This window comes from Urocitellus parryii, chromosome X (assembly GCF_045843805.1).
Source record: "Urocitellus parryii isolate mUroPar1 chromosome X, mUroPar1.hap1, whole genome shotgun sequence".
Lineage (NCBI taxonomy): Eukaryota > Metazoa > Chordata > Mammalia > Rodentia > Sciuridae > Urocitellus > Urocitellus parryii.
Window position 1 is genome coordinate 34,126,838 of NC_135547.1, and position 17,028 is coordinate 34,143,865.

Consider the following 17,028-nt stretch of genomic DNA (forward strand, 5'->3'; position numbering starts at 1 on the left):
GGTCGGTTTGAGCTGAGCGGTTAAACCGCGGTCTGAAGAACCTAGGTGTGAGCTCCCAGGAACATTTCCTTTAATGAATGACCTATAAAGAAACGGCTCCATTTGGAAGAATGCATTGAACCACAAGAGCTTTCACATTTTCACTTCACATCTCCCTCCAAATAAATAAATAAAAATCGGTTAGATATCTAGGGTATTAAAACGTTTGTAGTAGTGAACATAGAATTAGCATAGGTTTTGCAGTAGGAAAAAAAAAATTGACCCGGGCTGGGGATGGAGCTGAGTGGTGGAGAGCTCTTGCCTAGCATGCACAATACCCTAGGTTCCAACCTCAGCATGGCGAGGCTGGGCGGGGCGGAGGCGGAGGCGGATCCCGTATCTGCTTCATTTCAGATTTCATTTTGTACTATGTCCTCATCGATTGAAGTGGAGGAAATTATATTATGCATTTAGGAATATGTCAAGATGAACCCCACTGTTATTTATACCTATAACACTAACAAAACTATTTTTAAAAAATTTGTGTGCCAGGCTGGGAATGTGCCTCAGGCGGTAACGCGCTGGCCTGGCATACGTGCAGCCCGGGTTCCATCCTCAGCACCACATACAAACAAAGATGTTGTGACGGACGAAAACTTAAAAAATTAAATAAATATTAAAATTCTCTCTCTCTCTCTCTCTCTCTCTCTCTCTCTCTCTCTCGCTCTCATCTCTCTCTTTAAAAAAAATTTTTTTGTGTGCACAAAAGTCTGTGTGGAATTGAACTATCTTGTTCAGTTAACCCTAGATGGTGTTAAACCTCAATTTTTAGAAGCCAGTTAAAACTTATAATTCCAGTGTCCAAAAAACCAAATGGAAAATGTTATAGAAAGAAATTAAAACAATGTTCAACTGACTTTTTTTTTACCAGCTCAATTTCAATACCCCAAGGAGAAAAGAGGCATCCTTGAGTATCACAGACAAAAACAAAATGAATGACATTTTAATCAGTTGTTTTCCTCTGCCATAGCATAAAATCTATGTAGAAATTCTATCTTATACAATAGTTCTGTTTTAATTACCTTTAAGCCTTGTTCAATATAGTTTTTTAAAATGTTTTCAAGATTCTGAATCTCTTTCCAGTTCATTTATTTTAACATCATATACTGGCTACCAGTTCTAATCATGAAAAAAGAAAATCTTTAATTATGAGAGCACATTCATCAGAAATTACTCATAAGCATACAAATTATAAAAGTTGCAGCTCTATGGAAAGCACATATTGTTGGTTGTTTCATTTTCTGAATGTTGTTTTGTTATTATTTTATTTTGTTGGTTATTCTGAGGCAGGGGTCTTGCTATGTGTTGGTTAGGCTGGATGAACTCCTGGGCTTAAGCAATCCTCCTGTGTAGCTGAAAATACAGGGACTTGACCCTGCATTGTACTGCATGCTTTACCATGGTTTATGTTTTTTTCTTTTTCTTTTCTTTTTTTAATATTTATTTATTAGTTGTAAATGGACACCATACCTTTATTTTATTTATTTTTAATGTGGTGCTGAGGATCGAACCCAGGTTCAGGGACCTCCTCGGCGAGCATTCTAGCCCTGCCCGGCACCCAGCCCCTATGTTTTTGCTTTTTCTTTGTACAGGGAATTAAATACCTGAGGTGTCTTACTAGTGACATCCTCATATCCTTGTCCTTTTGTTGTTGTTGTTTTGTTTTGTTTTTAAAGGCAAGGTCCCACTAGGTTGCTGAGTATTCCTGAGTATTCCGTCCTACCTTACCCTCCCAATGTTACCAGACTTGTAGGCATGTGCCACTGCCTTACCTTAATTCTTTATGAAAAAAAAAAAAAACACTTCCATCTTGTAAATGTCTGTGTGCAGTCTCAATTCTATGCAGTTCCATGTTCTTGGAAGGTTTTATTTTTGACTTATTTACAGACCTTAACAATTCCCCCTTTTAATTTAAATAAAGACCATAGTGGTTTTTACACAAACACCATAAATAACCTGCTACAAACAGAAAGGGAGGATACAAAATGCTACAATACCACGCCAACTTATGGCTCCATGCAAGAAGCCCTTGGAAAAATTATACCAGCAATGACACCGTTTGCAAAGATATTGAGTTACAATTTGTTGTAGATTACAGTTTGTTGTTTCAGTCTAGGTAAAGCAGTGTCTCAATAGAATAACTCACAGTCCAGGTAAATCACAGTCCAGGTCTGCAGGCAGCTACAATACCACGCCAACTTATGGCTCCATGCAAGAAGCCCTTGGAAAAATTATACCAGCAATGACACCGTTTGCAAAGATATTGAGTTACAATTTGTTGTAGATTACAGTTTGAGCGGTCTGAAGAACCTAGGTGTGAGCTCCCAGGAACATTTCCTTTAATGAATGATCTATAAAGAAACGGCTCCATTTGGAAGAATGCATTGAACGACAAGAGCTTTCACATTTTCACTTCACATCTCCCGCCAAATAAATAAATAAAAATCGGTTAGATATCTAGGGTATTAAAACGTTTGTAGTAGTGAACATAGAATTAGCATAGGTTTTGCAGTAGGAAAAAAAAAATTGATCCCGGGCTGGGGATGGAGCTGAGTGGTGGAGAGCTCTTGCCTTTAATGCACAATACCCTAGGTTCCATCCTCAGCATGGCAAGGCGGGGCGGAGGCGGAGGTGGATCCTGTATCTGCTTCATTTCAGATTTCATTTTGTACTATGTCCTCATCGATTGAAGTGGAGGAAATTATATTATGCATTTAGGAATATGTCAAGATGAACCCCACTGTTATTTATAACTATAACACTAACAAAACTATTTTTAAAAAATTTGTGTGCCGGGCTGGGAATGTGCCTCAGGCGGTAGCGCGCTCGCCTGGCATGCGTGCGGCCCGGGTTCGATCCTCAGCACCACATACAAACAAAGATGTTGTGACGGCCGAAAACTAAAAAAAAAATAAATAAATATTAAAATTCTCTCTCTCTCTCTCTCTCTCTCTCTCTCTCTCTCTCATCTCTCTCTTTAAAAAAAATTGTGTGCACAAAAGTCTGTGTGGAATTGAACTATCTTGTTCAGTTAACCCTAGATGTTAAACCTCAATTTTTAGAAGCCAGTTAAAAGTTATAATTCCAGTGTCCAAAAAACCAAATGGAAAATGTTATAGAAAGAAATTAAAACAATGTTCAACTGACTTTTTTTACCAGCTCAATTTCAATGCCCCAAGGAGAAAAGAAGCATCCTTGAGTATCACAAACAAAAACAAAATGAATGACATTTTAATCAGTTGTTTTCCTCTGCCATAGCATAAAATCTATGTAGAAATTCTATCTTATACAATAGTTCTGCTTTAATTACCTTTAAGCCTTGTTCAATATAGTTTTTTAAAATGTTTTCAAGATTCTGAATCTCTTTCCAGTTCACTTATTTTAACATCATATACTGGCTACCAGTTCTAATCATGAAAAAAGAAAATCTTTAATTAATTTAATTTGAGATTATATTGATCTCAAACGACTCCAAAACATCGGATTATCAACCCCTGTCTTTCCAGATTGACTATAACCCCCTGGCCTTCGGGGAAACGGAAACCTCCTTGGGGTCATCTATTACCACAAAGGACACAGTGGGGTCCAACTGCACCCAGCGCTGAGATCCCAGCTGTCAGGCCTTTCCCACTGACGCGAGGCCTCCCCCAAGTAAGTCTCCTGTGCCTTTTTTTTTTTAACTGCAGGTCCACAGTAAGGTCTTCTCCAGTGCATCAGAAGACTCGGTGGCCTAGGCAGGGCCACGTGTACCTCCCGGGTCATGTGTTTGGGTGCCCCTAGTTTTTACCGCTGCCTAGTTTTCCTGACAAGTGTAGAGAGAGGGGCCAAGGAGAATTCCTCTGGCCTTCCCCGTCTGTGGGCTGGTAGCTGGTGGACAAAGAGCGAGAGGGAAGAGATGCTGCCCCGCTGATCTCTGATCTCGGATCGCAGATCCTTTCGCCCCACCGGGGTTCTCCCCACCCACAGTGAGCTAGGTCGGTTTGAGCTGAGCGGTTAAACCGCGGTCTGAAGAACCTAGGTGTGAGCTCCCAGGAACATTTCCTTTAATGAATGACCTATAAAGAAACGGCTCCATTTGGAAGAATGCATTGAACCACAAGAGCTTTCACATTTTCACTTCACATCTCCCTCCAAATAAATAAATAAAAATCGGTTAGATATCTAGGGTATTAAAACGTTTGTAGTAGTGAACATAGAATTAGCATAGGTTTTGCAGTAGGAAAAAAAAAATTGATCCCTGGCTGGGGATGGAGCTGAGTGGTGGAGAGCTCTTGCCTTTAATGCACAATACCCTAGGTTCCAACCTCAGCACCGCAAGGCGGGGCAGGGCGGAGGCGGAGGCGGATCCCGTATCTGCTTCATTTCAGATTTCATTTTGTACTATGTCCTCATTGATTGAAGTGGAGGAAATTATATTATGCATTTAGGAATATGTCAAGATGAACCCCACTGTTATTTATAACTATAACACTAACAAAAATATTTTTAAAAAATTTGTGTGCCGGGCTGGGAATGTGCCTCAGGTGGTAGCGCGCTCGCCTGGCATGCGTGCAGCCTGGGTCGATCCTCAGCACCACATACCAACAAAGATGTTGTGTCCACCAAGAACTAAAAAAAAAAATAAATAAATATTAAAATTCTCTCTCTCTCTCTCTCTCTCTCTCTCTCTCTCTCTCTCTCTCTCCCTCCCTCTCATCTCTCTCTATAAAAAAATTTGTGTGCACAAAAGTCTGTGTGGAATTGAACTATCTTGTTCAGTTAACCCTAGATGGTGTTAAACCTCAATTTTTAGAAGCCAGTTAAAACTTATAATTCCAGTGTCCAAAAAACCAAATGGAAAATGTTATAGAAAGAAATTAAAACAATGTTCAACTGACTTTTTTTTTACCAGCTCAATTTCAATACCCCAAGGAGAAAAGAGGCATCCTTGAGTATCACAGACAAAAACAAAATGAATGACATTTTAATCAGTTGTTTTCCTCTGCCATAGCATAAAATCTATGTAGAAATTCTATCTTATACAATAGTTCTGTTTTAATTACCTTTAAGCCTTGTTCAATATAGTTTTTTTTTAATGTTTTCATGATTCTGAATCTCTTTCCAGTTCATTAATTTTAACATCATATACTGGCTACCAGTTCTAATCATGAAAAAAGAAAATCTTTAATTAATTTAATTTGAGATTATATTGATCTCAAACGACTCCAAAGCATCGGATTATCAACCCCTGTCTTTCCAGATTGACTATAACCCCCTGGCCCTCGGGGAAACGGAAACGTCCTTGCGGTCATCGATTACCACAAAGGACACAGTGGGGTCCAACTGGACCCAGCGCCGAGATCCCAGCTGTCAGGCCTTTCCCACTGACGCGAGGCCTCCCCCAAGTAAGTCTCCTGTGCCTTTTTTTTTTAACTGCAGGTCCACAGTAAGGTCTTCTCCAGTGCATCAGAAGACTCGGTGGCCTAGGCAGGGCCACGTGTACCTCCCGGGTCATGTGTTTGGGTGCCCCTAGTTTTTACCGCTGCCTAGTTTTCCTGACAAGTGTAGAGAGAGGGGCCAAGGAGAATTCCTCTGGCCTTCCCCGTCTGTGGGCTGGTAGCTGGTGGGCAAAGAGCGAGAGGGAAGAGATGCTGCCCCGCTGATCTCTGATCTCGGATCGCAGATCCTTTCGCCCCACCGGGGTTCTCCCCACCCACAGTGAGCTAGGTCGGTTTGAGCTGAGCGGTTAAATCGCGGTCTGAAGAACCTAGGTGTGAGCTCCCAGGAACATTTCCTTTAATGAATGACCTATAAAGAAACGGCTCCATTTGGAAGAATGCATTGAACCACAAGAGCTTTCACATTTTCACTTCATATCTCCCGCCAAATATATAAATAAAAATCTCACAGGAGGGACCCCCCCTCCCGCTACACCGCCACCACCCCCCACACGCCGCCCCACATCTCCCCCCCCCCAGATCCTAGGGCCCCGGGTGTCTGTGTGCATCTTGGGGACGCAGGGATGGCATAGGGGAGGTGTTCTAAGTGAGAAGGTGTTCGGGCGTTCCCTGTCCCCCGCAGCACCTTTCCTGGCTGCACTTGGAGTCCCGGTGGTTGAGTGTGAGAGAGGGCAGGAGCGCAGTCCAGAAGGGAGTGGGCCCCTTCAGGGGCAGCTAGATGTCCCTCAGTTGCTCCTAGTGGCAGCGTGCCCCACAGCGGCCAGGCGCCCCCTCGCCTCAATGGACCGCGACTTCAGGGTCCCCGGGCCACCAGGGCGTGTTTCCTGGTGGCTGGGCAGTTGAGGGGGGCGGGGTTGCAGGGCAGGATTCCCCAGACAGGGCAGAGTGTCGCAATGTCCCGGCGGTGGTCCCTCTGCCCGAGTTCAGTTGGGTGCCAGTCTGGAGGCCAAGGGGCCTCTTGGCTTGAAGGGACAGGTGGGCATGTGTCCTGGGTTCCCAGGGGTGGACCCTGGAAGGAGCGCCTGAGCCTTGGGCGTGTGAGCCCTCTGGGGCCAGGCGCGGGCTCTCTGAAAGGGGAGGCAAGGAGGCGGAGAACGCGCCCAGGCCCACACTGGCTTCCGGAGGGCAGGACGGGCGCCTCTGCTTGTGTGCGGGGCGCCCACAGGCACACAGTCAGCTGAGGAAAGAGAGTCTGGCCCTTCCCGGAAAAGGAGACTTGGGCTCCCTGGCTCCAGGGCCTGGGTGGGCCTCTCCAGAAGGAGCAGGACCCAGCCATAGCCTGGCCTGGTGGGGAGGTGGGGGGAAAGTGGGAGGGGGTGCGGGCAGTGGTGCGAGGGTGGCCAGGGCATTGGTGATGGGCTCTGGCTTCCCTGGGGTGGGCCTCCAGGGGTCTCTCGGTCTGTTCTGAACTCCCCTGGGAGCCTTCCATGGCCTGGGTCCAGCTGAGGGCTGATGGGGTCCTGGGCCAGGGAGACAAGAGATTCTCAGGCTGGGGTGCAGAGCAGCGAGGAGAAGTACAGAAGGGAGGGAGGGATGTGGAGAGAGAAGAGGGGGGCACGGGGTGTCGGGAGGTGGAGTGGGGTGGTGGGGGAGAGGACAGGAGAGGGAGAGGGAGAGGCAGGTAGGCAGGCAGTTAGTGGTGGTGGTGGTAAGAAGACAGAGCCATCGGCTTCTGCCTGGGCTGTCCAGCTCAGCCGTGGTGGCGTTCAAACAGGAGGCCTCTGGGGGTCCAGGTGGTGGGGCCAGTGGGAGTTGGCGAGGAGGACCCACTGAGAGGAGGCTGGCCTGGAGGTGGCGGAGTCCCTGTGCGGGTGTGTCCCTGTGTGCCTGTGCGCGCGCGCGTGCATGTGTGTGTGTGTGTGAGTGCCTGCCTGTCCCCGGGGTTTACCCGGGTGCCCTCCTAAGGGACATCCATTTGGACCATTGGAGGTGGGGTAGGGAGAGACCAAGCCCTCAGTGTGGACATGGGCCCCGGGGCAACAAAGTTCCAGCACACACTGGCTCCTGTGGGTGTCCGTGTCCGTGCCCGTCCTGGAGCCCGAGGTGGAAGCGGCCACGGAGTACTCCCTGCCACTGTCCCAGGCACAATGGTAAAGCCGGAGCGGAGGGCAGGCGGAGAGGCCTTGGCCGCAACCTGGGCTTCGGGAAGCCCAGCAGCCCAGCCTTTCCCCGAGGACTCCCCAAGCAGCCGGTGCCAGGCCAGGAGGGGAAGCCACGGAGGCGCCCCCGCCGGCCAGGCGCACTGGCTGGGGCATCTGGGGGTGGGTGGGGGGAATCCTCCGGCCTCCCTGCCTGCAGGCGGCAGGAGGGGAGAAGTGGACACCTGGCTCTCCCTAAGTGGCCAAAATGGCAGAGCCGCCGCCATGTTGGACGCCTGTTCAGTGTGGTCAGCGCCCCTGCATGAGCTCTTGTCTTCTAGTTTGTCCAGCTTCTGGCAGGTTTCTGTCTTCAGTTTTCTAGATTCTACCCCTCTAAATGATTTTTACTGGTTTGTTTCTTCTGTTATGTGAATTTCTCATTTCTTGGCTTCTTTTCCATGTGTCCCTGTGTCCTGGGATCCTCAGGAAAATAAGGAAGAATGGTTTTCCTTATATTCAATATTGCTCTCAAGTTTTCAAGCCCATGAATGCCCCTGTATCTGATAATCAAGAAGACATCCAAGTATGCTGCATAAAGCTCACTACTATTGGGTTTGGAAGCTCCCACTGATTCCATAGCCTTTAGTAGCTATTTCTGTGTTCACACCCAGAATAACATTCTTCCTTCTGATATCCTTCAGATGCCCCACCTGTTATGACTGCCTGCCAAAGCCAGGAATAAGGTGCATACTTCTCGGCACATAGCCCTCCCTTGCCAACACTGATTCTCCCTACACCCTACTTTTGGAGAGCTTCTGAGTTAACTGCTGCCTTTTCCCATCTCCTTCCTGCTTGGGGCTATGTGCCCTGTTTAGTGTTTGTCTAGGTCTCAGGTAGAAAGTCTCATGGTCTAGGACCCTCTACTGCTTTCTTATTTTTTTGTTGTTTTTGTTTGTGTGTGCGTGTGTGTTTCTGTCTATCTATCTCCCAGATGTATGCACAAAACTGTTCTTTGTCCCCCTTCATTTCACATTTCTGAAGGTTCTGAAGTGCTGCCAAATTGTCTTAAATGGGAAGAGCCTTTTGGATCTAAGCAGGCTTCTTTGCCAAGTCCCAGACAGTAGCGTCTAGATCCATGAGTTCTCATAAGTCCCCAGCCTAAGGCCATGAGTTGGTGTTCTCAATTTGCTCCTTTGGCCTGAGTTAAGGCTGGGGTGTAGCTGGACCACAGCACTTTGGTCCTACCATGTGTGAGTGCCAGAATAGAAACCTACCTTTCCTCATATCAGAGGCCTTCCACACCTAATACACAGAGAGGCTAGAAGCCTAGTGTCTTCATGTTATGGTTTAGATATTAGGTGTCCCGCAAAAGCTCCTGCATAAGACAATATAAGAAGGCTTAGAGATGAAATGCTTGGGTTATGAGAGTCTTAATCCAATCAATGAATTAAACCCCTGATAGGGCTTAACTGAGTGGTAACTATAAGCGAGGTAGGGTGTGTCTGGAAGGTATATATCTTTTGTATCTGGTGAGTGGAGTGTATATCTATATCTATATATATATCTATATATAGATAGATAGATCCATTTATCTATCTCTATCTCTCTCTTCTCTCTCTCTTCTCTCTCTCTCTTTCTCTCTCTCTCTCTCATCATGTGAGCTACTTCCCTCCACCACACTATTCCGCCATGATGTTCTGCCTCACCTTGAGCCCCAAGGATGGAACTAGCTAATACTAATACCTCTGAAACCATGAGCCCCCAAAAAAGTTTTTCCTCTAAAATTGTTCTTATCAGGTCTTTTAGTCACAACAGCAAAAAAAAAAAAAAAAAAAAAAAAAAAAAAACTGACTAAAACACTACCCAATAAGAAGAACTATATCCAATGTTGAGAGATTGGGAAATAGGGCATTATTGGACTATTTCAAATCACAAGCATACATCCAGAATAGACCTGATTCTCCAACTCCAGAGAATGATGTTTCTCTGGACTTACCAATACTAAATGGGTATCTCCAGTACCCTTTATCCTATGTGAGAAGATGTGAAGAGGATCATCCCTTGAGGCCTATAACCCAGACTTTCTTTGATGTAAGAGTAAAGCTGACAGAAGTTGAACCATAATGTACCTGCCTTACTTTTCCTTGCCTTGATCTAGTATCCAGCAATTAAGACATCTTTCTATCTTCTCTGTAAGAATCTGCCCCTAACAGGGTAACAACCTGATGCCCCTTTACTTAGCTGGGCCTGGGTCCTCCAGATGTGACATGGAGTCCTGGGTTGCTTGTGGTCCTAAACCCCACATGCAGGGTCCCCACTAGCCAACCTTGCTTCTGTACCAAGGGCAAGGATCATGGAACCAACTGCCCTTCAGTAGTTCAGCTCCCTTTGCCATACTTGGCAGCCACCATTTCTGTCAACATTGCCACACTCCGCAAACTCTTCCAGTCTCCACACTCCCACCTGCCTCCTCCTGAGCCTGTTAGGCCTGAACATACAGGATTCCTCAGTGAGAAAGTCTAGCCCCATGGCTTCAACAGTGACAGTGGAGGATCCTGGTGGAGTGGTTAAGGCCAGTCCCCAAATTCTGAGTGCTAGAAACGTACCTTTCCTCATATCAGAGGCCTTCCACACCTAATACACAGAGAGGCTAGAAGCCGTGCTCAAAACCCTTCCATTTGATGACACTGTTGCTTCAAAAATGCCAACTACCTTTGCCCTGAGGCCCCTCTCTCCATCCTTTGTGGACAAAAATTTGAATGCAGGCCAAAAAGCCATCTAGGCACTAAATTTGGGAATACTAAGGTGAGATACTTACAAAATGGTGTCCTTTTCAGGCTTTCCATAGGGAATGTTAATATCTAAGGGAAAACACCAAAACAAATAGATGTACCTGGAAAACCATTGCTATATCATCTCCTTATGTCAGTCCAAATGTCTTGTTCGTAGCATCCCAGTTTTCTCGGCTCACCTATTGATATTATATGGATCAGGTGACTGTGCATAAAGTCCTAATGCTTTCATGGGGAAAATAGACTTAATGCTTCAAGGTGGGATGAGTCCCTGGATTTTCCCTTTTATTGCTGTGCTGTTGTTTTTCTTCTGTCCTCATCTAACCAATTCCTAACCAGTGACCTCATCCTGCTTAAGGACTGAAGAGCATCAGCACTTCACAGGAGTAGAGAGAAGCAAGACCCTAATTGGAGGCAAATCAAGTGAGAAGACAGAGAGATTGATGTCCTGGCTCACCTCTAATGGATCTCAGCAGTTCGCTATCCATTAATTGCCCCATGTTTGGGGTTCTTGGGTCAAGAGGAGGGCCCAGTGGCCTCAGAGAAGCAGGTAAACTTAGCAAGAGCCTTTGCTTTTGCATCTCTATTTAGAACAGTGGTTGTATTCTCTACTCAAACACTCACTCATCCTCTCACAGGTGAATGCACACATATGTGTATATACACACACTTACTTACCTTCTTATGTATGTCGTATTTCCCTGTTCGTCCCTATTCATCCAGCCCTTTTCCTTCCCATCTTCCTAACCCATCTCTCCAAGATCTACCATAATTCTGGCATGTCTGCTAAGGGTAGGAACAAGATTCATACTCCTGAGCACACAGCCCTTCCTTATGGACCCCTGATTTCTATTTCTGGAGAACATCTGGTATAGATATGTGCTTTGTCAGCTCCTACCTAACTGAGGATGTGTTCCCTGGTTGGTGCTTTCCCAAGGCAAGTCTAAAGGCCCAGCCCTGTATTCCTTTTCTCCTTTTCTCTCAGACAGGCTGAAAAGTGCTCTCTGTCCCCTCTTCATTTCATACTCTTGTCTTTTCAGAATGTCGTCAAGTGATCTTAATGTATAGAGCCTTCTGAGCCAGACCAACCTTATTTGACAAGCCCCAGGGCAGAGTTTAGATCTATAGGTCCCAGCCCAAAGTTGTGAGTATGGTGGTCTCTATGTACATTCCTTTTTTTAAATATCTTTATTTATTTATTTCATATGGTGCTGAGGATTGAACCCAGTACCTCACACGTGGGAGGCAAGTGCTCTACCGCTGAGCTATAGCCCCAGCCCCTCTATGTGCATTCTTTGATCTAGAGCTGCACTGTGGGATAGCCATACTCAAAGATCATAAACTCTGCCCCTTGCCCCCACCCCGAGTATGTGAACCAGGTGTCTTCCCTAAGGAGAAGAACTGGGTCACACACTCAGTAGCCATAACCACATGCACAAAACAGACTTGGGTCCCCAAATTCTGGAAAATGATGTGCCTTTGGAATTATGTGTCCCTAGTTGGTATTGTTGCCACCCCTGCCATATTTGAAAAGATGTGTGGAATGATTAAGATGTGTAACCCAGATTGTCTTTGACCTGAATTAGATTAAAGCAGAGGAAACTTGAACTGTAATACACCTGCTCTACTCTTGTTTTTTTAAGTCTTGTACTCTATAATCATAACAATAGTTTCCATCTTTTCTATAAGAGGATGCCCCTGATGAGGTGGACATTCTTGCTTCCCCTTTACTTGGCTAGACCTGCTTCTATTAGATGCAAAATTGAGTCCCAGGTTTCCCAAGATACTGAGACTCCAGAGCACAGCCCTGCTGGCTGACTTCTATACCAAGGACAAGGATCAAGGAGCCAAATGCCCTGTAGTAGCCTTGTTTCTCATTGCCAAACATGGCAGTCACCTAGACCTGTCACCCCACCTCCTCCAGAGCCTGGCAAGCCCAACTGCTGAGAATTCTTTAGTGGGTCAGTGTGACTTCATGGCTTTCATGGTGACTCTGAAGTTACTCAGTGAGTTGGTTGGGGCCAGTCCCAGAATTCCCTGCATACATCAAACCTACCCTTTCTCATATCAGAAAACTTTTCTTCTGGAAACAAAGTTCTGGAAACTGTGCTCATAAAGTTTCCACTTGATGGCACTATTGCTTCAAAAATGCCAACCACCCTGGCTTTCTGCTCTTCTCACTCCACCCTTTGCAGATGAAAAAAAGATAAAGGCAGGCCCAAAAGCCATCCAAGCCCTAGAATTGCCTCTTAAGTTGTTGGGTACCAGAAGAGGTAGTGTCCTTTCCTCTCAGACTCTCTGAGGGAAGCAAAAATGTCTATGAAGAAATATCTGAAGGAATAAGTGCATCTATATATAAATCACTACATCATCTCCTTGGGGGGTTGGGGGGGGGTTACTAGGGATTAAACCCAGGGACACTTGACCACTGAGCCACATCCCCAGCCCTATTTTGTATTTTATTTAGAGACAGGGTCTCACTGAGCTGCTTGGTGCCTCGAGGTTGATGAGGCTGGCTTTGAACCAGCGATCCTGCTGTCTCTGGGATTACAGGCATATGCCATCATACCTAGCCTCCTTGGGGATTTAAATCCAAATATGTTAAAAGAGCCATTTTGCGGGGTACAATTGCAGTTATTTCAAGGGTTTGATAGGTCATCTTGGGTCCAATGGTTACTTGAGGTAGGATGAAAAAACCTGAACTTTCCCTTTATTTTTCCCTCAAAGCCTCTCTTCTGCCCATTCTAGGAAGCTGTATGTGCAACCTATTGTGTTCTCTACTTACACACCCCAGTATTTGGTCCTTCATACATGAATGCATACACAAATGTATACATACACACTTACCTTCGTGTGTGTGTGTATGCATATTCTCATTTCTTTTCTCCTACAACCACTTTAGAGATGCCACTATGGATAGAGATTGCTCCCAATGAAAGTGATAGCCCATAACATTGTAGTGTTACTGTTCTCATGTTGTCTCTTTGTCTCCCAGCCCTCCTGCATATTATGAGACCAGATATAATTTTCCATAAACAAATATAGAGGTATGTCTACTTTTGCCCTTCTCTTTGATCCCACAAAGCTCACAAATAGAATGTTATATTTCAGTGTTTTCATAAAATAATTGTCTCCTGGCTGTTACATATCTGTGCAGCATCCTACTGATCCTTTCCATTTCCCCTCCAACAACTGCACAAGGTGCCCATGTCTTTTCCTGGGGTTGGGAACATTGTGTATTTATGGTGTCCCAATTCTCTGGACATTAAATTTCTCTTTTTCTTCTCTCTCTAATTTTTTATGTTCAGATAGGGTCTCACTAGCTTGCTGAGGCTGGCTTTGAACTTGTGATCCTCCTGCCTCAACCTGTTGAGTTGCTGGAATTACAAGTGTGCACCATCACATGCAACTTTCCCTCCTCTGTTTTTTAGAAATACAACTAGTTGTGAGGTTGTGTACAAAGTGTGTGTGCAATGGGCATAGTGTCCTTGTCCAACTAGAAATGAGTGGCCTGGTAGAATGAGACATAGCCAATCCTTGCATGTTCACCCTTACATAGAAAGTCAGTACAGCAGATCTTTGTGCACCCAGAATGGAGATATCTGGTTTCTTTCATCTACACATGAGCCAGATAAGTTGCTGGTCAGTAGAGGGCTGGTTCTCCATTTTAGGGTGGTGGAGGAAACAGGTTTGTGATAATATTCTTATAGCTAGTCAACTGTAATCATATAAATACAGAGATGAGGAGTGAAGCTCTCTAAGGATATACCCAAGGAGATGGCTTTGGTTCCCAACAGAAATGAGATCATAGGACAGTGTATCATCTGGCTCTACAAAGTACTATTTTATTTGTGCTGCATCTTTTTTAAAAACAACCCCAAGTTGCATCCATACAAATTCCCAAAGTTGAATAGATTTGATTTCTTGCTATGCTTTCCTCAAAAATCACAATTGACCCCAAAACCAACATGGTAGCCTGAAAACACTTTCTAGGTTGGCTGGATGGGATGTACCATGCCACCTTTTGATCATCACTTTAGTGGTCCCAAATGAAGTGAAGGACATTCTGGTGTCTTGTTGCAGGTTGAATAGCACACAGAGAGAAAGGGCCACTGTGATCCTGGATCATTGCTGGGTGCTGGTATTATGGTGAGTTATCTTTGTTCTCTTCCTTCTGCTTTAAAAAATTGTCAATTTTATCCTACAAAAACTGTAATTATTATGGTATGTCAGTGCTCCTTGGCAAGGAGACACTGCCAGGGTAGGTAGATTTCTGGCATAGGGGCAATAGTATTGTCTTCCAGAATTTTCAGCCATGTTTAATTTAAAAAGACCCTTGAGTGAGGTCCCTGTGGTGAGACCCAAAGTAGGAGACACGTGGATGATTATCCAGGGAATGCGTGTCCACCTAAAGGGATTGGAATCAGTCCCTGAAACTTAAGACATGTGTTCTACAGTGTAGTGGGGAGAGGAAAAGGTTTGTGCCTGGGTCCAGTGGGGCCATGTACTACTGAAAGAACACTTGAGCTCCCTACCTGAACCTGGGAAAGAGAAGACTGTGCCCCGCATGCCCAAGAAACAAAGAACAGACATCCCAGGAGGAGAGCCAGATCTTTTGGGCCTTTGCCTTTCTGACATTGACTGTAGCTCCCTTCCCACTATGCCTATGCCATCTATCATATTGTGATCTCTGTTTGATACAGCTCTCTGTACTGTGGCCATCCACCAGATCAGTCAGGATGGGGAGCTTGCTCTTGCTAGATTTTTACGAGGATGCTTTACTGAAGATGGCAATATTCATTCACTTGTACAGCCTAAGGCCAATCTCTTCCATGGCCCTTAATCTATCTCTGATGTACCAGGGAACTTAGAGAAGAGTAGTGTTTTATTTAGTTATTTAGTTATTTATTTTTGTGGTCGGGGGAAGTACTGGGGACTAAACTCAGGGACACATGGCCCTTGAGCCTCATCCCCAGCCCAATTTTGTATTTATTTAGAGACAGGGTCTTATTGAGTTGCTTAGTACCTCGCTATTGCTGAGGCTGGCTTTGAACTTGTGATTCTCCTGTCTCAGCCTCCCAAGCCACTGGGATTACAGGTGTGCACCACCACACCTGGCCAAGAAGTGTAATGTTTTGATGTATCACTTCATTTTAAAACACTAGAGTCCTCAGAAGCACAATACATCTTACATGTTTTCTACTATAGGCCTTCTGATGGAAGATGACTGATTGAACCTGGGTCAGATGCAAGGACCCATGACTCTAGTGTGCCCCCTGGCTTCTCTTCTGACTGGTCTTAAGTGTGGGACCAATAGTATTTGAAAACCAGGAGACAGCAATGGGAGAGGAGCCATGTGCTCCCATTTTCTTGGAATGGCAGTTTCTCATCTGCTTTTACACCATTCCTGATATCTCTGGCACTCTGCCCTTTGTTTCTGACTGCCTGAGACCTCATAGTCAAGCAGGCCTTTCAGTGACTCCTGAGAATGCCCAATTCAGAAGGTTCCTTGGGAGACAGTTGGTAGCTTGGTTCTAACTTTGTACCCAGCATCAAGTTATTAAACTTACTATCAACAAAAACTCACGGGCTGGAGATGTGGCTCAGCGGTAGCGCGCTCGCCTGGCATGCGTGCGGCCCGGGTTCGATTCTCAGCACCACATACCAACAAAGATGTTGTGTCTGCCGAGAACTAAAAAGTAAATAAAAATTCTCTCTCTCTCTCTCTCTCTCCTCTCTCACTCTCTCTTTAAAAAAAAAAACTCACTAGGGAAAATGCTTAAGATAAAAAATAAAAAGAGACATTTTATTTTACATTTTTAACAGAAAACAGTTTGTAAATGGGGAGAGGCAGCCTTAGATAATAAAGCAAAGTGGCTAGCTTATATAGATGAAGTTCCACCTATATAATAACCAGGTACATACTCTAGTTGGCTTATGCACACAAAGGATAAAATTGTGCTAAATCCTGATTGGTTTGTTTTATGTAAATAGGTAAGTAACTAAACCCATTCCTGATTGGTTAACATTTACATATTACTATAAATGCAGATGTAGTTCATTGGTCAGGTCCAGAGGCTATTTATCTTTGCAAGTGGTATGGGAACATGGCCAGGCAAAGGCCACATGTTTAGCTAATGGTCCTTGTAGAAACACAAAGTACTATGTGACTCCACAGTCAACAAATGGCTACCAGGCTCCATTTTGAACATTAGGCCCAGTTAGCTACTTGGGCTCATTCTTGGAGACTCATCTTTTCTTGAAGTTGGTACTATGGTCTCACCCAACCTCCAGTGGTACAGATAAAGCTGTGCTTGGATATGTTTAGGCTCATTCTTAGGGTGACTTGGTAGGGAGCCCTTTCTCCTCTGTGGCAGAGGTGCAGAATGGCATCCCTTGGAGTCTGACCCAGACTTTCTTTGAAGGGAATAAGAACAAGCAGACAAAACTTGAATTATAATGCATCTGCCTTATTCTTCTTCTTTTTTTTTTTTTAGAGAGAGAGAGAGAGAGAGAGAGAATTTTTTAATATTTATTTTTTAGTTTTTGGCAGACACAACATCTTTATTTGTATGTGGTGCTAAGGATGGAACCTGGGCCGCACACATGCCAGGCGAGCGCTCTACCACTTGAGCCACATCCCCAGCCCTGCCTTATTCTTCTTTGTCTCAAACTAGTACT